The following is a 21,584-nucleotide window of genomic DNA, read 5'->3' as shown; positions in this document are numbered from 1 at the left end:
CCCGCGGTGAGACAGAGTTCGAACTTACAAAGAAGTTGGTGCTGCGAAGTAACCGCCAAGCGAAAGCTGACAACGATTAAAGAAGGAGACAGCGCTCAATATAAAGGAAGAGCTCACAAATGTTAACTTTCTGTATTCTATGTAAAAGGACTCTCAAACCCTTGAATATACTCAATGACTGAGCATCCACTGCCCTCTGAGGTTGAGAATTGCAAAGATCACAAGCCTCTGAGTGAAGAAATGTCTCCTCATCTGAGTCTCAAATAGCCGGCCCCTAATCCTCAGACTCTGCCCCCCAGTTCTAGACTCTCCAGCCAGGGGAAACAACCTCTCAGCTTCTATCCTTTCAAGCCCACCAAGAAAATTGTACCTTTCAATGACAACACATCTCGTACTTCTGAACTCCAGAGATTATAGGCCCAATCTACTCAATCTCTCCTCATAGGACAATCCAATCATCATTGAATACAATCAGGTTTGATTCCCAGTCAGGGATTTCAGTTCTGACAAAGACAATTGAAGTCTGTGAGAATCTTATTAATTGTATTAAAACGAACAAAAATGTGTGTTGCACGCTGAAGGAAATTGTAACATGTTTGCTGGGTGACAGTCAAACTTAAATAACTTTCTTCATAGATTCATAGATTTATAGCCAAAGGCGACTGTTTTATCCAGCGTTTCCGTAGTGTAGTGGTTATCACGTTCGCCTAACACGCGAAAGGTCCCCGGTTCGAAACCGGGCGGAAATATTTTGTAAATCATGTTCATTTAAATCGTAGAAAAATTGATCAATTCGCATTTGTTATGCAATGTAACAAAGTCCTGTTACATTTGTGTTATTCTGTACAGTTGTACACACACACAGAACACTACGGTTTCGCTCGCTCACTTCCGTTTGCAGCCCTGACCGTGCAGACAGCCCCTCTCAAAGTTGCACATTCCGGCTGCTTTCAGTTGAATTGTGAAAGATTATTCAAGGATCCTGCAGCTTTACCTCGGTTCACAACAGCAGATCTAAGCCCCGTTTCTGCAAACTACAAACCATGTTTTCCAGAATTCCAAGGTGTATACGGAACTCAACCATTAAAATTCCCTTCATTAACCACAGGGGTTCAGGCAATTTTCTATGATTCTATAAAAAGTTATTGAAGTTTGACTGTCATCCGGTATACATGTTAGCAATTCCTGCAGTGTGCAACAAAATGTTGTGGGTTGATTAATGATAATAGAAACAGTTATGAAGTGTCTCACAGACTTCAATGATCCCTTAATACCGTTGGTTAACTAAAATCTATCAATTGCAGGTTAAAATGAGGAATTCATATTGCATCTTTGAAAGAGCTATCCAATCAGTCCCACTCCGCTGCTCTTCCCCCATAGCCCTGCTGACACTCCTGCCAGTGGAAACGGTTTCCCCCTTAATTTTGATCACCTCTATTAAATCTCCCCTGACCAGTGAATAATGGAGCTCAACGCGGGCAAGTGTCAGATCATCCACTTGGGGCCTAGCAAAGATCAGTCAGTGTGTGGTCTGAAAACATCATGTGAGAGAATCGGTTTTTTCTGTGAAATAGCCGGTCCCGTTAAATTTTACAAATGTTGCCCCAGATCGCTGCTCTCTCAAGCAATGAACATTTTAAACCATTCTCCTGAAATGCAATGTGTAAAATGAGATATGGGTTAACAGTTCAGGAGATGCAAAGAGCAAAATAAATGAATGAAGTTTCGACTGTCCCTCAGTAACCATATTATTATGTCTTTCATTCCGCAAAATAAAGTTACCGGTTAATTAATGGTGATTAAAGCAGTTCTTATTTATTCACATTAGATGCATGTAATTAATTTAATAAAATTACATCGCATTCATGAATAAGAAACGGTGATATCAAAATGTCTTCCCTAACCGTGAATCGAACCCAGCCTGCAACACTGATAGGAATAAATTATTGAATCATTTAATGGTGCCTCGAAAAATATCACACTACTAAATTAAAATCACTGCTTTAATGTGTTTCGGTGTTGAAGGGGATTGAAAAAAGCCCAGACTGCGCCCGCGGTGAGACAGAGTTCGAACTTACAAAGAAGTTGGTGCTGCGAAGTAACTGCCAAGCGAAAGCTGACAACGATTAAAGAAGGAGACAGCGCTCAATATAAAGGAAGAGCTCACAAAAGTTAACTTTCTGTATTCTATGTAAAAGGACTCTCAAATCCTTGAATATACTCAATGACTGAGCATCCACTGCCCTCTGAGGTTGAGAATTGCAAAGATCACAAGCCTCTGAGTGAAGAAATGTCTCCTCATCTGAGTCTCAAATAGCCGGCCCCTAATCCTCAGACTCTGCCCCCCAGTTCTAGACTCTCCAGCCAGGGGAAACAACCTCTCAGCTTCTATCCTTTCAAGCCCTCCAAGAAAATTGTACCTTTCAATGACAACACATCTCGTACTTCTGAACTCCAGAGATTATAGGCCCAATCTACTCAATCTCTCCTCATAGGACAATCCAATCATCATTGAATACAATCAGGTTTGATTCCCAGTCAGGGATTTCAGTTCTGACAAAGACAATTGAAGTCTGTGAGAATCTTATTAATTGTATTAAAACGAACAAAAATGTGTGTTGCACACTGAAGGAAATTGTAACATGTTTGCTGGGTGACAGTCAAACTTAAATAACTTTCTTCATAGATTCATAAATTTATAGCCAAAGGCGACTGTTTTATCCAGCGTTTCCGTAGTGTAGTGGTTATCACGTTCGCCTAACACGCGAAAGGTCCCCGGTTCGAAACCGGGCGGAAACATTTTGTAAATCATGTTCATTTAAATCGTAGAAAAATGGATCAATTCGCATTTGTTATGCAATGTAACAAAGTCCTGTTACATTTGTGTTATTCTGTACAGTTGTACACACACACAGAACACTACGGTTTCGCTCGCTCACTTCCATTTCCAGCCCTGACCGTGCAGACAGCCCCTCTCAAAGTTGCACATTCCGGCTGCTTTCAGTTGAATTGTGAAAGATTATTCAAGGATCCTGCAGCTTTACCTCGGTTCACAACAGCAGATCTAAGCCCCGTTTCTGCAAACTACAAACCATGTTTTCCAGAATTCCAAGGTGTATACGGAACTCAACCATTAAAATTCCCTTCATTAACCACAGGGGTTCAGGCAATTTTCTATGATTCTATAAAAAGTTATTGAAGTTTGACTGTCATCCGGTATACATGTTAGCAATTCCTGCAGTGTGCAACAAAATGTTGTGGGTTGATTAATGATAATAGAAACAGTTATGAAGTGTCTCACAGACTTCAATGATCCCTTAATACCGTTGGTTAACTAAAATCTATCAATTGCAGGTTAAAATGAGGAATTCATATTGCATCTTTGAAAGAGCTATCCAATCAGTCCCACTCCGCTGCTCTTCCCCCATAGCCCTGCTGACACTCCTGCCAGTGGAAACGGTTTCCCCCTTAATTTTGATCACCTCTATTAAATCTCCCCTGACCAGTGAATAATGGAGCTCAACGCGGGCAAGTGTCAGATCATCCACTTGGGGCCTAGCAAAGATCAGTCAGTGTGTGGTCTGAAAACATCATGTGAGAGAATCGGTTTTTTCTGTGAAATAGCCGGTCCCGTTAAATGTTACAAATGTTGCCCCAGATCGCTGCTCTCTCAAGCAATGAACATTTTAAACCATTCTCCTGAAATGCAATGTGTAAAATGAGATATGGGTTAACAGTTCAGGAGATGCAAAGAGCAAAATAAATGAATGAAGTTTCGACTGTCCCTCAGTAACCATATTATTATGTCTTTCATTCCGCAAAATAAAGTTACCGGTTAATTAATGGTGATTAAAGCAGTTCTTATTTATTCACATTAGATGCATGTAATTAATTTAATAAAATTACATCGCATTCATGAATAAGAAACGGTGATATCAAAATTTCTTCCCTAACCGTGAATCGAACCCAGCCTGCAACACTGATAGGAATAAATTATTGAATCATTTAATGGTGCCTCGAAAAATATCACACTACTAAATTAAAATCACTGCTTTAATGTGTTTCGGTGTTGAAGGGGATTGAAAAAAGCCCAGACTGCGCCCGCGGTGAGACAGAGTTCGAACTTACAAAGAAGTTGGTGCTGCGAAGTAACCGCCAAGCGAAAGCTGACAACGATTAAAGAAGGAGACAGCGCTCAATATAAAGGAAGAGCTCACAAAAGTTAACTTTCTGTATTCTATGTAAAAGGACTCTCAAATCCTTGAATATACTCAATGACTGAGCATCCACTGCCCTCTGAGGTTGAGAATTGCAAAGATCACAAGCCTCTGAGTGAAGAAATGTCTCCTCATCTGAGTCTCAAATAGCCGGCCCCTAATCCTCAGACTCTGCCCCCCAGTTCTAGACTCTCCAGCCAGGGGAAACAACCTCTCAGCTTCTATCCTTTCAAGCCCTCCAAGAAAATTGTACCTTTCAATGACAACACATCTCGTACTTCTGAACTCCAGAGATTATAGGCCCAATCTACTCAATCTCTCCTCATAGGACAATCCAATCATCATTGAATACAATCAGGTTTGATTCCCAGTCAGGGATTTCAGTTCTGACAAAGACAATTGAAGTCTGTGAGAATCTTATTAATTGTATTAAAACGAACAAAAATGTGTGTTGCACACTGAAGGAAATTGTAACATGTTTGCTGGGTGACAGTCAAACTTAAATAACTTTCTTCATAGATTCATAGATTTATAGCCAAAGGCGACTGTTTTATCCAGCGTTTCCGTAGTGTAGTGGTTATCACGTTCGCCGAACACGCGAAAGGGTCCCCGGTTCGAAACCGGGCGGGAATATTTTGTTAATCATGTTCATTTAAATCGTAGAAAAATTGATCAATTCGCATTTGTTATGCAATGTAACAAAGTCCTGTTACATTTGTGTTATTCTGTACAGTTGTACACACACATAGAACACTACGGTTTCGCTCGCTCACTTCCGTTTGCAGCCCTGACCGTGCAGACAGCCCCTCTCAAAGTTGCACATTCCGGCTGCTTTCAATTGAATTGTGAAAGATTATTCAAGGATCCTGCAGCTTTACCTCGGTTCACAACAGCAGATCTAAGCCCCGTTTCTGCAAACTACAAACCATGTTTTCCAGAATTCCAAGGTGTATACGGAACTCAACCATTAAAATTCCCTTCATTAACCACAGGGGTTCAGGCAATTTTCTATGATTCTATAAAAAGTTATTGAAGTTTGACTGTCATCCGGTATACATGTTAGCAATTCCTGCAGTGTGCAACAAAATGTTGTGGGTTGATTAATGATAATAGAAACAGTTATGAAGTGTCTCACAGACTTCAATGATCCCTTAATACCGTTGGTTAACTAAAATCTATCAATTGCAGGTTAAAATGAGGAATTCATATTGCAACTTTGAAAGAGCCAACCAATCAGTCCCACTCCGCTGCTCTTCCCCCATAGCCCTGCTGACACTCCTGCCAGTGGAAACGGTTTCCCCCTTAATTTTGATCACCTCTGTTAAATCTCCCCTGACCAGTGAAAAATGGATCTCAACGCGGGCAAGTGTCAGATCATCCACTTGGGGCCTGAAAACATCATGTGAGAGAATCGGTTTTTTCTGTGAAATAGCCGGTCCCGTTAAATTTTACAAATGTTGCCCCAGATCGCTGCTCTCTCAAGCAATGAACATTTTAAACCATTCTCCTGAAATGCAATGTGTAAAATGAGATATGGGTTAACAGTTCAGGAGATGCAAAGAGCAAAATAAATGAATGAAGTTTCGACTGTCCCTCAGTAACCATATTATTACGTCTTTCATTCCGCAAAATAAAGTTACCGGTTAATTAATGGTGATTAAAGCAGTTCTTATTTATTCACATTAGATGCATGTAATTAATTTAATAAAATTACATCGCATTCATGAATAAGAAACGGTGATATCAAAATTTCTTCCCTAACCGTGAATCGAACCCAGCCTGCAACACTGATAGGAATAAATTATTGAATCATTTAATGGTGCCTCGAAAAATATCACACTACTAAATTAAAATCACTGCTTTAATGTGTTTCGGTGTTGAAGGGGATTGAAAAAAGCCCAGACTGCGCCCGCGGTGAGACAGAGTTCGAACTTACAAAGAAGTTGGTGCTGTGAAGTAACAGCTGGGTGAAAGCTGACACCGATTGAAGGACGAGAAACCGCTCAATATAAAGGATGAGCTCACAAACGTTAATTTCTGTATTCTGTGTAAAAGGACTCCCAAATTCTTGAATATACTCCATGACTGAGCATCCACTGCCCTCTGAGGTTGAGAATTGCAAAGATTCACAAGCCTCTGAGTGAAGAAATGTCTCCTCATCTGAGTCTCAAATGGCCGGCCCCTTATCCTGAGACTCTGCCTCCTAGTTCGAGACTCTCCAGCCAGGGGAAACAACCTCTCATCTTCTACCGTTTCATGCCCTCCAAGAAAATTGTACCTTTCAATGACAACACATCTCGTACTTCTGAACTCCAGAGATTATAGGCCCAATCTACACAATCTCTCCTCATAGGACAATCCAATCATCATTGAATACAATCAGGTTTGATTCCCAGTCAGGGATTTCAGTTCTGACAAAGACAATTGAAGTCTGTGAGAATCTTATTAATTGTATTAAAACGAACAAAAATGTGTGTTGCACACTGAAGGAAATTGTAACATGTTTGCTGGGTGACAGTCAAACTTAAATAACTTTCTTCATAGATTCATAGATTTATAGGCAAAGGCGACTGTTTAATCCGGCGTTTCCGTAGTGTAGTGGTTATCACATTCGCCTAACACGTGAAAGGTCCCCGGTTCGAAACCGAGCGGAAACATTTTGTAAATCATGTTCATTTAAATCGTAGAAAAATGGATCAATTCGCATTTGTTATGCAATGTAACAAAGTCCTGTTACATTTGTGTTATTCTGTACAGTTGTACACACACACAGAACACTACGGTTTCGCTCGCTCACTTCTGTTTCCAGCCCTGACCGTGCAGACAGCCCCTCTCAAAGTTGCACATTCCGGCTGCTTTCAGTTGAATTGTGAAAGATTATTCAAGGATCCTGCAGCTTTACCTCGGTTCACAACAGCAGATCTAAGCCCCGTTTCTGCAAACTACAAACCACGTTTTCCAGAATTCCAAGGTGTATACGGAACTCAACCATTAAAATTCCCTTCATTAACCACAGGGGTTCAGGCAATTTTCTATGATTCTATAAAAAGTTATTGAAGTTTGACTGTCATCCGGTATACATGTTAGCAATTCCTGCAGTGTGCAACAAAATGTTGTGGGTTGATTAATGATAATAGAAACAGTTATGAAGTGTCTCACAGACTTCAATGATCCCTTAATACCGTTGGTTAACTAAAATCTATCAATTGCAGGTTAAAATGATGAATTCATATTGCATCTTTGAAAGAGCTATCCAATCAGTCCCACTCCGCTGCTCTTCCCCCATAGCCCTGCTGACACTCCTGCCAGTGGAAACGGTTTCCCCCTTAATTTTGATCACCTCTATTAAATCTCCCCTGTCCAGTGAATAATGGAGCTCAACGCGGGCAAGTGTCAGATCATCCACTAGGGGCCTAGCAAAGATCAGTCAGTGTGTGGTCTGAAAACATCATGTGAGAGAATCGGTTTTTTCTGTGAAATAGCCGGTCCCGTTAAATTTTACAAATGTTGCCCCAGATCGCTGCTCTCTCAAGCAATGAACATTTTAAACCATTCTCCTGAAATGCAATGTGTAAAATGAGATATGGGTTAACAGTTCATGAGATGCAATGAGCAAAATAAATGAATGAAGTTTCGACTGTCCCTCAGTAACCATATTATTATGTCTTTCATTCCGCAAAATAAAGTTACCGGTTAATTAATGGTGATTAAAGCAGTTCTTATTTATTCACATTAGATGCATGTAATTAATTTAATAAAATTACATCGCATTCATGAATAAGAAACGGTGATATCAAAATTTCTTCCCTAACCGTGAATCGAACCCAGCCTGCAACACTGATAGGAATAAATTATTGAATCATTTAATGGTGCCTCGAAAAATATCACACTACTAAATTAAAATCACTGCTTTAATGTGTTTCGGTGTTGAAGGGGATTGAAAAAAGCCCAGACTGCGCCCGCGGTGAGACAGAGTTCGAACTTACAAAGAAGTTGGTGCTGTGAAGTAACAGCTGGGCGAAAGCTGACACCGATTGAAGGACGAGAAACCGCTCAATATAAAGGATGAGCTCACAAACGTTAATTTCTGTATTCTGTGTAAAAGGACTCCCAAATTCTTGAATATACTCAATGACTGAGCATCCACTGCCCTCTGAGTTTGAGAATTGCAAAGATTCACAAGCCTCTGAGTGAAGAAATGTCTCCTCATCTGAGTCTCAAATGGCCGGCCCCTTATCCTGAGACTCTGCCTCCTAGTTCGAGACTCTCCAGCCAGGGGAAACAACCTCTCATCTTCTACCGTTTCATGCCCTCCAAGAAAATTGTACCTTTCAATGACAACACATCTCGTACTTCTGAACTCCAGAGATTATAGGCACAATCTACTCAATCTCTCCTCATAGGACAATCCAATCACCATTGAAAACAATCAGGTTTGATTCCCAGTCAGGGATTTCAGTTCTGACAAAGACAATTGAAGTCTGTGAGAATCTTATTAATTGTATTAAAACGAACAAAAATGTGTGTTGCACACTGAAGGAAATTGTAACATGTTTGCTGGGTGACAGTCAAACTTAAATAACTTTCTTCATAGATTCATAGATTTATAGCCAAAGGCGACTGTTTTCTCCAGCGTTTCCGTAGTGTAGTGGTTATCACGTTCGCCTAACACGCGAAAGGTGCCCGGTTCGAAACCGGGCGGAAACATTTTGTAAATCATGTTCATTTAAATCGTAGAAAAATGGATCAATTCGCATTTGTTATGCAATGTAACAAAGTCCTGTTACATTTGTGTTATTCTGTACAGTTGTACACACGCACAGAACACTACGGTTTCGCTCGCTCACTTCCGTTTCCAGCCCTGACCGTGCAGACAGCCCCTCTCAAAGTTGCACATTCCGGCTGCTTTCAGTTGAATTGTGAAAGATTATTCAAGGATCCTGCAGCTTTACCTCGGTTCACAACAGCAGATCTAAGCCCCGTTTCTGCAAACTACAAACCATGTTTTCCAGAATTCCAAGGTGTATACGGAACTCAACCATTAAAATTCCCTTCATTAACCACAGGGGTTCAGGCAATTTTCTATGAATCTATAAAAAGTTATTGAAGTTTGACTGTCATCCGGTATACATGTTAGCAATTCCTGCAGTGTGCAGCAAAATGTTGTGGGTTGATTAATGATAATAGAAACAGTTATGAAGTGTCTCACAGACTTCAATGATCCCTTAATACCGTTGGTTAACTAAAATCTATCAATTGCAGGTTAAAATGAGGAATTCATATTGCATCTTTGAAAGAGCAATCCAATCAGTCCCACTCCGCTGCTCTTCCCCCATAGCCCTGCTGACACTCCTGCCAGTGGAAACGGTTTCCCCCTTAATTTTGATCACCTCTATTAAATCTCCCCTGACCAGTGAATAATGGAGCTCAACGCGGGCAAGTGTCAGACCATCCACTTGGGGCCTAGCAAAGATCAGTCAGTGTGTTGTCTGAAAACATCATGTGAGAGAATCGGTTTTTTCTGTGAAATAGCCGGTCCCGTTAAATTTTACAAATGTTGCCCCAGATCGCTGCTCTCTCAAGCAATGAACATTTTAAACCATTCTCCTGAAATGCAATGTGTAAAATGTGATATGGGTTAACAGTTCAGGAGATGCAAAGAGCAAAATAAATGAATGAAGTTTCGACTGTCCCTCAGTAACCATATTATTATGTCTTTCATTCCGCAAAATAAAGTTACCGGTTAATTAATGGTGATTAAGGCAGTTCTTACTTATTCACATTAGATGCATGTAATTAATTTAATAAAATTACATCGCATTCATGAATAAGAAACGGTGATATCAAAATTTCTTCCCTAACCGTGAATCGAACCCAGCCTGCAACACTGATAGGAATAAATTATTGAATCATTTAATGGTGCCTCGAAAAATATCACACTACTAAATTAAAATCACTGCTTTAATGTGTTTCGGTGTTGAAGGGGATTGAAAAAAGCCCAGACTGCGCCCGCGGTGAGACAGAGTTCGAACTTACAAAGAAGTTGGTGCTGTGAAGTAACCGCCAAGCGAAAGCTGACACCGATTAAAGAAGGAGACACCGCTCAATATAAAGGAAGAGCTCACAAACGTTAACTTTCTGTATTCTATGTAAAAGGACTCTCAAATCCTTGTATATACCCAATGACTGAGCATCCACTGCCCTCTGAGGTTGAGAATTGCAAAGATCACAAGCCTCTGAGTGAAGAAATGCCTCCTCATCTGAGTCTCAAATAGCCGGCCCCTAATCCTCAGACTCTGCCCCCCAGTTCTAGACTCTCCAGCCAGGGGAAACAACCTCTCAGCTTCTACCCTTTCAAGCCCTCCAAGAAAATTATACCTTTCAATGAGAACACCTCTCGTTCTTCTGAACTCCAGAGATTATAGGCCCAATCTACTCAATCTCTCCTCATTGGACAGTCCTATCATCATTGAAAACAATCAGGTTTGATTCCCAGTCAGGGATTTCAGTTCTGACAAAGACCATTGAAGTCTGTGAGAATCTTAATAATTGTATTAAAACCAACAAAAATGTGTGTTGCACACTGAAGGAAATTGTAACATGTTTGCCGGGTGACAGTCAAACTTCAATAACTTTCGTCAGAGATTCATAGATTTATAACAAAAGGCGACTGTTTTATCCAGCGTTTCCGTAGTGTAGTGGTTATCACGTTCGCCTAACATGCGAAAAGTCCCCGGTTCGAAACCGCGCGGAATCATTTTGTAAATCATGTTCATTTAAATCGTAGAAAAATGGATCAATTCCCATTTGTTATGCAAAGTAACAAAGTCCTGTTACAGTTGTGTTATTCTGTACAGTTATGCACACACACAGAACACTACGGTGTCGCTCGCTCACTTCCGTTTCCAGCCCTGACCGTGCAGACAGCCCCTCTCAAAGCTACACAATCCGGCTGCTTTCAGTTGAATTGTGAAAGATTATTCAAGGATCCTGCAGCTTTACTTCGGTTCACAACAGCAGATCGAAGCCGCGTTGCTGCAAACAACAAACCATGTTTTCCAGAATTCCAAGGTGTATACGGAACTCAACCATTAAAATTCCCTTCATTAACCTCAGGGGTTCAGGTAATTTTCTATGATTCTATAACAAGTTATTAAAGTTTGACTGTCATCCGGTATACATGTTAGCAATTCCTGCAGTGTGCAACAAAATGTTGTGGGTTGATTAATGATAATAGAAACAATTATGAAGTGTCTCACAGACTTCAATGATTCCTTAATACCGTTGGTTGACTAAAAGCTATCAATCGCAGGTTACAATGAGCAATTCATGATGCATCTTTGAAAGAGCTATCCAATCAGTCCCACTCCGCTGCTCTTCCCCCATAGCCCTGCTGACACTCCTGCCAGTGGAAACTGTTTCCCCCATAATTTTGATCACCTCTATTAAATCTCCCCTGACCAGTGATTAATGGAGTTCAACGCGGGCAAATATCAGATCATCCACTTGGGGCCGAGCAAAGATCGGTCAGTGTGTGGTCTGAAAACATCATGTGAGAGAATAGGTTTTTTCTGTGAAGTAGCCGGTCCCGTTAAATTTTACAAATGTTGCCCCAGATCGCTGCTCTCTCAAGCAATGAACATTTTAAACCATTCTCCTAAAATGCAATGTGTAAAATGAGATATGAGTTATCAGTTCAGGAGATGCAAAGAGCAAAATAAATGAATGAAGTTTCGACTGTCCCTCAGTAACCATATTATCATGTCTTTCATTCTGCAAAATAAAGTTACCGGTTAATTAATGGTGATTAAAGCAGTTCTTATTTATTCACATTAGATGCATGTAATTAATTTAATAAAATTACATCGCATTCATGAATAAGAAACGGTGATTTCAAAATTTCTTCCCTAACCGGGAATCGAACCCAGCTCGCGATACTGATAGGAATACGTTATTGAATCATTTAATGGTGCCTCAAAAAATATCACACTGCTAAATTAAAATCACTGCTTTAATGTGTTTCGGTGTTGAAGAGGATTGAAAAAAGCCCAGACTGCGCCCGCGGTGAGACAGAGTTCGAACTTACAAAGAAGTTGTGCTGTGAAGTAACAGCTGGGCGAAAGCTGACACCGATTGAAGGACGAGAAACCGCTCAATATAAAGGATGAGCTCACAAACGTTAATTTCTGTATTCTGTGTAAAAGGACTCCCAAATTCTTGAATCTACTCAATGACTGAGCATCCACTGCCCTCTGAGGTTGAGAATTGCAAAGATTCACAAGCCTCTGAGTGAAGAAATGTCTCCTCATCTGAGTCTCAAATGGCCGGCCCCTTATCCTGAGACTCTGCCTCCTAGTTCGAGACTCTCCAGCCAGGGGAAACAACCTCTCATCTTCTACCGTTTCATGCCCTCCAAGAAAATAGTACCTTTCAATGACAACACATCTCGTACTTCTGAACTCCAGAGATTATAGGCCCAATCTACTCAATCTCTCCTCATAGGACAATCCAATCATCATTGAAAACAATCAGGTTTGATTCCCAGTCAGGGATTTCAGTTCTGACAAAGACAATTGAAGTCTGTGAGAATCTTATTAATTGTATTAAAACGAACAAAAATGTGTGTTGCACACTGAAGGAAATTGTAACATGTTTGCTGGGTGACAGTCAAACTTAAATAACTTTCTTCATAGATTCATAGATTTATTGCCAAAGGCGACTATTTTATCCGGCGTTTCCGTAGTGTAGTGGTTATCACGTTCGCCTAACACGCGAAAGGTCCCCGGTTCGAAACCGGGCGGAAAAATTTTGTAAATCATGTTCGTTTAAATCGTAGAAAAATGGATCAATTCGCATTTGTTATGCAATGTAACAAAGTCCTGTTACATTTGTGTTATTCTGTACAGTTGTACACACACACAGAACACTACGGTTTCGCTCGCTCACTTCCGTTTCCAGCCCTGACCGTGCAGACAGCCCCTCTCAAAGTTGCACATTCCGGCTGCTTTCAGTTGAATTGTGAAAGATTGTTCAAGGATCCTGCAGCTTTACCTCGGTTCACAACAGCAGATCTAAGCCCCGTTTCTGCAAACTACAAACCGTGTTTTCCAGAATTCCAAAGTGTATACGGAACTCAACCATTAAAATTCCCTTCATTAACCACAGGGGTTCAGGCAATTTTCTATGATTCTATAAAAAGTTATTGAAGTTTGACTGTCATCCGGTATACGTGTTAGCAATTCCTGCAGTGTGCAACAAAATGTTGTGGGTTGATTAATGATAATAGAAACAGTTATGAAGTGTCTCACAGACTTCAATGATCCCTTAATACCGTTGGTTAACTAAAATCTATCAATTGCAGGTTAAAATGAGGAATTCATTTTGCAACTTTGAAAGAGCTATCCAATCAGTCCCACTCCGCTGCTCTTCCCCCATAGCCCTGCTGACACTCCTGCCAGTGGAAACGGTTTCCCCCTTAATTTTGATCACCTCTATTAAATCTCCCCTGACCAGTGAATAATGGAGCTCAACGCGGGCAAGTGTCAGACCATCCACTTGGGGCCTAGCAAAGATCAGTCAGTGTGTTGTCTGAAAACATCATGTGAGAGAATCGGTTTTTTCTGTGAAATAGCCGGTCCCGTTAAATTTTACAAATGTTGCCCCAGATCGCTGCTCTCTCAAGCAATGAACATTTTAAACCATTCTCCTGAAATGCAATGTGTAAAATGTGATATGGGTTAACAGTTCAGGAGATGCAAAGAGCAAAATAAATGAATGAAGTTTCGACTGTCCCTCAGTAACCATATTATTATGTCTTTCATTCCGCAAAATAAAGTTACCGGTTAATTAATGGTGATTAAGGCAGTTCTTACTTATTCACATTAGATGCATGTAATTAATTTAATAAAATTACATCGCATTCATGAATAAGAAACGGTGATATCAAAATTTCTTCCCTAACCGTGAATCGAACCCAGCCTGCAACACTGATAGGAATAAATTATTGAATCATTTAATGGTGCCTCGAAAAATATCACACTACTAAATTAAAATCACTGCTTTAATGTGTTTCGGTGTTGAAGGGGATTGAAAAAAGCCCAGACTGCGCCCGCGGTGAGACAGAGTTCGAACTTACAAAGAAGTTGGTGCTGCGAAGTAACCGCCAAGCGAAAGCTGACACCGATTAAAGAAGGAGACAGCGCTCAATATAAAGGAAGAGCTCACAAACGTTAACTTTCTGTATTCTATGTAAAAGGACTCTCAAATCCTTGAATATACTCAATGACTGAGCATCCACTGCCCTCTGAGGTTGAGAATTGCAAAGATCACAAGCCTCTGAGTGAAGAAATGTCTCCTCATCTGAGTCTCAAATAGCCGGCCCCTAATCCTCAGACTCTGCCCCCCAGTTCTAGACTCTCCAGCCAGGGGAAACAACCTCTCAGCTTCTAACCTTTCAAGCCCTCCAAGAAAATTATACCTTTCAATGAGAACACCTCTCGTTCTTCTGAACTCCAGAGATTATAGGCCCAATCTGCTCAATCTCTCCTCATAGGACAATCCAATCATCATTGAAAACAATCAGGTTTGATTCCCAGTCAGGGAGTTCAGTTCTGACAAAGACCATTGAAGTCTGTGAGAATCTTAATAATTGTATTAAAACCAACAAAAATGTGTGTTGCACACTGAAGGAAATTGTAACATGTTTGCCGGGTGACAGTCAAACTTTAATAACTTTCGTCAGAGATTCATAGATTTATAACAAAAGGCGACTGCTTTCTCCAGCGTTTCCGTAGTGTAGTGGTTATCACGTTCGCCTAACACGCGAAAAGTCCCCGGTTCGAAACCGCGCGGAATCATTTTGTAAATCATGTTCATTTAAATCGTAGAAAAATGGATCAATTCCCATTTGTTATGCAAAGTAACAAAGTCCTGTTACATTTGTGTTATTCTGTACAGTTATGCACACACACAGAACACTACGGTGTCGCTCGCTCACTTCCGTTTCCAGCCCTGACCGTGCAGACAGCCCCTCTCAAAGCTACACAATCCGGCTGCTTTCAGTTGAATTGTGAAAGATTATTCAAGGATCCTGCAGCTTTACTTCGGTTCACCACAGCAGATCGAAGCCGCGTTGCTGCAACCAACAAACCATGTTTTCCAGAATTCCAAGGTGTGTACGGAACTCAACCATTAAAATTCCCTTCATTAACCTCAGGGGTTCAGGTAATTTTCCATGATTCTATAACAAGTTATTAAAGTTTGACTGTCATCCGGTATACATGTTAGCAATTCCTGCAGTGTGCAACAAAATGTTGTGGTTTGATTAATGATAATAGAAACAATTATGAAGTGTCTCACAGACTTCAATGATTCCTTAATACCGTTGGTTGACTAAAAGCTATCACTCGCAGGTTAAAATGAGCAATTCATGATGCATCTTTGAAAGAGCTATCCAATCAGCCCCACTCCGCTGCTCTGCCCCCATAGCCCTGCTGACACTCCTGCCAGTGGAAACTGTTTCCCCCATAATTTTGATCACCTCTATTAAATCTCCCCTGACCAGTGATTAATGGAGTTCAACGCGGGCAAGTATCAGATCATCCACTTGGGGCCGAGCAAAGATCGGTCAGTGTGTGGTCTGAAAACATCATGTGAGAGAATAGGTTTTTTCTGTGAAGTAGCCGGTCCTGTTAAATTTTACAAATGTTGCCCCAGATCGCTGCTCTCTCAAGCAATGAACATTTTAAACCATTCTCCTAAAATGCAATGTGTAAAATGAGATATGAGTTATCAGTTCAGGAGATGCAAAGAGCAAAATAAATGAATGAAGTTTCGACTGTCCCTCAGTAACCATATTATCATGTCTTTCATTCTGCAAAATAAAGTTACCGGTTAATTAATGGTGATTAAAGCAGTTCTTATTTATTCACATTAGATGCATGTAATTAATTTAATAAAATTACATCGCATTCATGAATAAGAAACGGTGATATCAAAATTTCTTCCCTAACCGGGAATCGAACCCAGCTCGCGATACTGATAGGAATACGTTATTGAATCATTTAATGGTGCCTCAAAAAATATCACACTGCTAAATTAAAATCACTGCTTTAATGTGTTTCGGTGTTGAAGGGGATTGAAAAAAGCCCAGACTGCGCCCGCGATGAGACAGAGTTCGAACTTACAAAGAAGTTGGTGCTGTGAAGTAATAGCTGGGCGAAAGCTGACACCGATTGAAGGACGAGAAACCGCTCAATGTAAAGGATGAGCTCACAAACGTTAATTTCTGTGTTCTGTGTAAAAGGACTCCCAAATTCTTGAATATACTCAATGACTGAGCATCCACTGCCCTCTGAGGTTGAGAATTGCAAAGATTCACAAGCCTCTGAGTGAAGAAATGTCTCCTCATCTGAGTCTCAAATGGCCGGCCCCTTATCCTGAGACTCTGCCTTCTAGTTCGAGACTCCCCAGCCAGGGGAAACAACCTCTCATCTTCTAACCGTTTCAAGCCCTCCAAGAAAATTGTACCTTTCAATGACAACACATCTCGTACTTCTGAACTCCAGAGATTATATGCCCAATCCACTCAATCTCTCCTCATAGGACAATCCTATCATCATTGAAAACAATCAGGTTTGATTCCCAGTCAGGGATTTCAGTTCTGACAAAGACAATTGAAGTCTGTGAGAATCTTAATAATTGTATTAAAACCAACAAAAATGTGTGTTGCACACTGAAGGAAATTGTAACATGTTTGCTGGGTGGCAGTCAAACTTTAAAAACTTTCTTAATAGATTCATAGATTTATAGCAAAAGGCGACTGCTTGATCTAGCGTTTTCGTAGTGTAGTGGTTATCACGTTCGCCTAACACGCGAAATGGTCCCCGGTTCGAAACCGGGCGGAAACATTTTGTAAATCATGTTCATTTAAATCGTAGAAAAATGGATCTATTCGCATTTGTTATGCAATGTAACAAAGTCCTGTTACATTTGTGTTATTCTGTACAGTTGTGCACACACACAGAACACTACGGTTTCGCTCGCTCACTTCCATTTCCAGCCCTGACCGTGCAGACAGCCCCTCTCAAAGTTGCACATTCCGGCTGCTTTCAGTTGAATTGTGAAAGATTATTCAAGGATCCTGCAGCTTTACCTCGGTTCACAACAGCAGATCTAAGCCCCGTTTCTGCAAACTACAAACCATGTTTTCCAGAATTCCAAGGTGTATAGGGAACTCAACCATTAAAATTCCATTCATTAACCACAGGGGTTCAGGCAATTTTCTATGATTCTATAAAAAGTTATTGAAGTTTGACTGTCATCCGGTATACATGTTAGCAATTCCTGCAGTGTGCAACAAAATGTTGTGGGTTGATTAATGATAATAGAAACAATTATGAAGTGTCTCACAGACTTCAATGATCCCGTAATACCGTTGGTTAACTACAATCTATCAACATACACTTAAAATTCGTTTAGGTAAATTTTGACAAGGTTTAAAATTTTAAGTTTTACATTTATATTTCAAAACATTCAATTTGAATTTTAAATCATAGATTCATAGAATCATAGATTGATACGGCACAGAAGGAGCCCATGCAGCCCATTGAGTCTGTGCTGGCACTTTGAAAGAGCTCTTCAAATAATCCCACTCCCCTGATGTTTCACACAGAATCACACAGAAACCCCACAATGCAGATAGATGCCATTTCGGCCCATCGAGCCTGCACCGACACATGTCCCACCCGATTCCCGTAACCCTTACATGAACACATATCCCACCCTATCCCCGTAACCCCACGTATTTAATCCCCCTAACACTGAGGGTCAACTTATCATAGCCAATCAACCTAACCTGCACACCTGCAAATTTCTCCTTTACAATGATTTATTCAATTCTCTTTTGAAAGTTACTATTGTGCCTGCTCCACCGCCCTTTCAGGCAGCGCATTCCCGATCACAACAACTGGCTGCGGTAAAAAAAACTCCTCATTTCCCCTCTGGTACCTTTTGCCGGTTAGGTTCAATCGGTGTCCTCCAGTTACCGACCCTCCTGCCACTGGAAACAGATTCTCCTTATTTACTCTTATCAAAACATCTTGTAAATTTACAAACCTCGATTAAATTTCCTCTTAATCTTCTGCGGAAAAACAATTGCAGCTTCTCAGTCGATCAACATAACTGAAGTCAACTCATCCCTGGGGCCACTCGCTCTTTGTGCTTGTCTCTCTTTTTTGTCTCTGTCTGTCAATCTCTTTGTCCCTGCCTCTCTCTTTGTCCCTGTCACTCTCTTTGTCTCTGCCTCCCTCTTTGTCCCTGTCTCTCTATCTGTCTGTCTGTCTCTTTCTCACTCTGTTCACAGTTAGCTTCTAGTTCTGATCAAACATTGCAAGTTTCAGTTCCACGTTAGTACAGTGGTGAGTATCCCCGCCTATCACGCGGCGAGACTGGGATTCAATTCCACGACGGCAGGTTTTTTTTTAACAACCCCAATTTTTTAATTTCTTCCCAGTTCCTTGAAATGCTCCTTGGAAAAGTTGAACTGAAAAAGTTCAAGTGAAATAATTTTAAAAGATTTACCGACATAAGAAGAACTGTACAAAAACTTCCTGCACCTGTTCCTCGTTGGAATCGTGCTCCCCTCTATTTCCCTCTCACTGTTGTGTGGGGCAGAGAGGAGTCATAACGGCACAGAATGAGACCATTGAATGCTTAATTAAATTCATTTATTTTGAACATGTGACCATTTATTCTTACTTCCGTGGTGTGAAATGTTATTTATTTGGAGATTTCTATTATGCTTATGGGATTCCGTACATAAAGCATCATAGGAATCCCCTGCGTGATTGGTTGGCCTGGCCAACGGATGCTGCCGAACCATGAGCGCCAATGGTATCCGTGGGCCTTTATGCTTGCGTACGCCAGCAGGCCCAAGACCGCAAGAGTGCGAAGCTCCGGAGACACCAGTTAATTGGGATTTGTTTCTCGGTTCGGAGGCGTAAGCCGGCGCCAAACCTCCGATCGCAATCTCAAGGCCCATCGTATTTTAGGAGGCTGGTTTAAAATGTTTATTACTTACGACATCAGGAATCTGGGGCAAATTTTGTTCAATATAACCGGGTCGGTTATTGCGCAGAATAAAAATCTTCCACTCGAACATATCCACCCGGGCTCGATTTGGGAACTGTTCATGTAGGAGGCGAACATGATCGTCGCTGCACTATGGAAACCGGTGCGTTAGTGTCCACGGAAAAGCGAATCAGCATCGAGCATAAAATCTGATGGCGATCATTTTCAGATGCAATGCAGTCAGCCATTGCATAAATTGAATAATTTTACAGTGAAAAGATTTGGAAGTATTACTCGCATCTGTGCCTTTAGTTAAAGTTTGTGGCGTCTGACTCCCGCTCATGTCTCTGAATAAGAAAGGAGAGGCTTGACATTGACCAGACTGCACTGCGCCTGGTGTTTGTGAACTCATCCTTTATATTGAACGGTTTCTCATTCATTGACCGGCGTCAGCATCAGCTCAGCGATTACTTCGCAGCACCAACTTAATTGTAAGCTCCAACCTCTCTCACCCCGGGCGTTGCATAGTGATTTTATCGTCATTTTCAATCCCCTTCTTCTGCACCGAAACAAATTGTAGCCGTGATTTTAAAACAATGCTGCGTGATTCATAGCGATCACCTTTAAATGATTCAGAAAACCAGTCCTTTCACCTCCGTAGCACGGGATCGATTCCTGGTAAGAAAAGTAACTTTTATAACACAGTTTTAAAATCAAAATCTGATGAAATTGACTACATTCAGCTGATGGGAAAATTTAGAATTGTTTTAATTCCCATTAATTAACCGATAACTTTCTTTTGCAGAATGAATGAATTAATAGCTTTGCACCATTTAAAAAATATTCTGTTTGTCTATTCTCCCTACCACAGTGAATAACCTCACATTTCTCTACATTATACTCCGTCTGCCGCCTTATTGCTTATCACTGAATCTGTCTATATCCCATTGTAGGCTCTTTGTGTCCTCACAGCTTACTTTCCCACCTAGCTTTGTATCATCAGAAAACTTGGATACATTACACTCTGTCCCTTCATCTAAGTCAGTAATATAGACTGTAAATAGCTGAAGCATGCGCACTTGATCCTTGCGGCACCCGACTAGTTACAGCCTGCCAATCTGAAAATTACCCGTTTATCCCTAATCTCTGTTTTCTGTCCGTTAACCAATGCTCTATTCTTGCTAATACATTACCTCCAGTCCCATGAGCCCTTATCTTGTGTAACAACCTGTTACGTGGTGCCTTATCGAATGCCTTTTGGAAATCCAAATATGCTGCCTCCACTGGTTCCCCTTATAGTTCCAATTAATGCCTGAAGCAGAACATCCCGTTGTGCCAATGGAGCCTGTTTGTCGGACAAGGCTACATGCAAGGAAGGAGTGTGGTAAGGAGAGAAGTGAAGTGATACTTTGGTAACAAGGTCGGGTAATATAAATAAAAGTGCTGGAAACACTCAGCAGGTCAGGCAGCATCTGTGGAGAGAGAAGCAGAGTTAACGTTTCAGGTCGAAAACCTTCCATCAGAAGGTGGCCAGTTGTGTTAGGTTACACTATTAAACGTGCAAATTGTCACGTAGTAGAGGTAAGGAAAAGATATCAAAAGTTTGGAACAGATACTTTAGAATTCGATAAAGGTTTGAGCAACTTGTATATCGAACTCGGAACTTTATAGTGCTGGAGTTCCTCGGCTAAAATTCGCAAAGATTTGTTTAAAAGCTGTTGTTAATTATACTTCTAATTGTTGCAAGATTAATAAATCTGACATTTATTGTTGCGAACACTTTTCCTGCTCTGCGCGTTTCCCAGCTGTGCTCGGAGCGCCGTCCCCTTCAGTCCATCGCTCAAAGGGTCTGTTCCATTCAGCGTTTCTACTCTCTGGACCTTGGTGAAATTTCATTGATTGAAAGGGACGCGTCTCAACCCCGAGATCGTCACCGACTCGCTCACCGGTGCACAGCGACCACACTCTGCTCCCGTGAGATGGAGGCCTAGGAGCTGTTTCAAGCTCGAGTGCAGTTTCAAGCAGAACTCATTCAAAGAAAGTCCAAGTCATTGAGGCGCCTGATTCTTTGCACCTTCCCAACGTTTTGAGATTCATGTGGGGGTGATTTGGACACGCCTTTCCCCACATTGCAACACTTCAAAGGTACATTCAATGGTTATAAAGCGCTTTGGGACGTCCTGAGTTCGTGAAAAGCTCTGTATCAATGCCAGTGCTTTTTTTTTTGCAGAAGTTCGAACAGCAAGTTCATAATTCGCTGGCAATATAAAGGCTCGTCCGGGATTTGAACCAGGAACG

The 21,584-nt window shown here is 41.1% G+C and overlaps 7 non-coding genes across 7 annotated transcripts; all 7 read left to right on the top strand.

The window, feature by feature from the left end:
* The first annotated feature begins 676 nt into the window (after nt 1–676).
* trnav-aac (transfer RNA valine (anticodon AAC)) lies at nt 677–749 on the top strand. Its single transcript has one exon. It is a non-coding gene; the product is annotated as a tRNA-Val (tRNA).
* Nucleotides 750–2,726: 1,977 nt separating this feature from the next.
* Nucleotides 2,727–2,799, top strand: trnav-aac (transfer RNA valine (anticodon AAC)). Its single transcript has one exon. It is a non-coding gene; the product is annotated as a tRNA-Val (tRNA).
* Nucleotides 2,800–4,776: 1,977 nt separating this feature from the next.
* On the top strand, nt 4,777–4,850 carry trnav-aac (transfer RNA valine (anticodon AAC)). The gene has a single exon. It is a non-coding gene; the product is annotated as a tRNA-Val (tRNA).
* A 1,951-nt stretch (nt 4,851–6,801) lies between these two features.
* On the top strand, nt 6,802–6,874 carry trnav-aac (transfer RNA valine (anticodon AAC)). Its single transcript has one exon. It is a non-coding gene; the product is annotated as a tRNA-Val (tRNA).
* Nucleotides 6,875–8,851: 1,977 nt separating this feature from the next.
* On the top strand, nt 8,852–8,924 carry trnav-aac (transfer RNA valine (anticodon AAC)). The gene has a single exon. It is a non-coding gene; the product is annotated as a tRNA-Val (tRNA).
* A 4,026-nt stretch (nt 8,925–12,950) lies between these two features.
* On the top strand, nt 12,951–13,023 carry trnav-aac (transfer RNA valine (anticodon AAC)). The gene has a single exon. It is a non-coding gene; the product is annotated as a tRNA-Val (tRNA).
* Nucleotides 13,024–17,051: 4,028 nt separating this feature from the next.
* On the top strand, nt 17,052–17,125 carry trnav-aac (transfer RNA valine (anticodon AAC)). The gene has a single exon. It is a non-coding gene; the product is annotated as a tRNA-Val (tRNA).
* Nucleotides 17,126–21,584: the final 4,459 nt, after the last annotated feature.

This window comes from Somniosus microcephalus, unplaced genomic scaffold, assembly GCF_052327205.1.
Source record: "Somniosus microcephalus isolate GS21.2 unplaced genomic scaffold, FLI_Smic_1.0 unresolved_chr4, whole genome shotgun sequence".
In the NCBI taxonomy this organism is placed as follows: domain Eukaryota; kingdom Metazoa; phylum Chordata; class Chondrichthyes; order Squaliformes; family Somniosidae; genus Somniosus; species Somniosus microcephalus.
The sequence above is the reverse complement of the archived record's forward strand: the minus strand, read 5'-3'. Positions and strand labels throughout refer to the sequence as shown.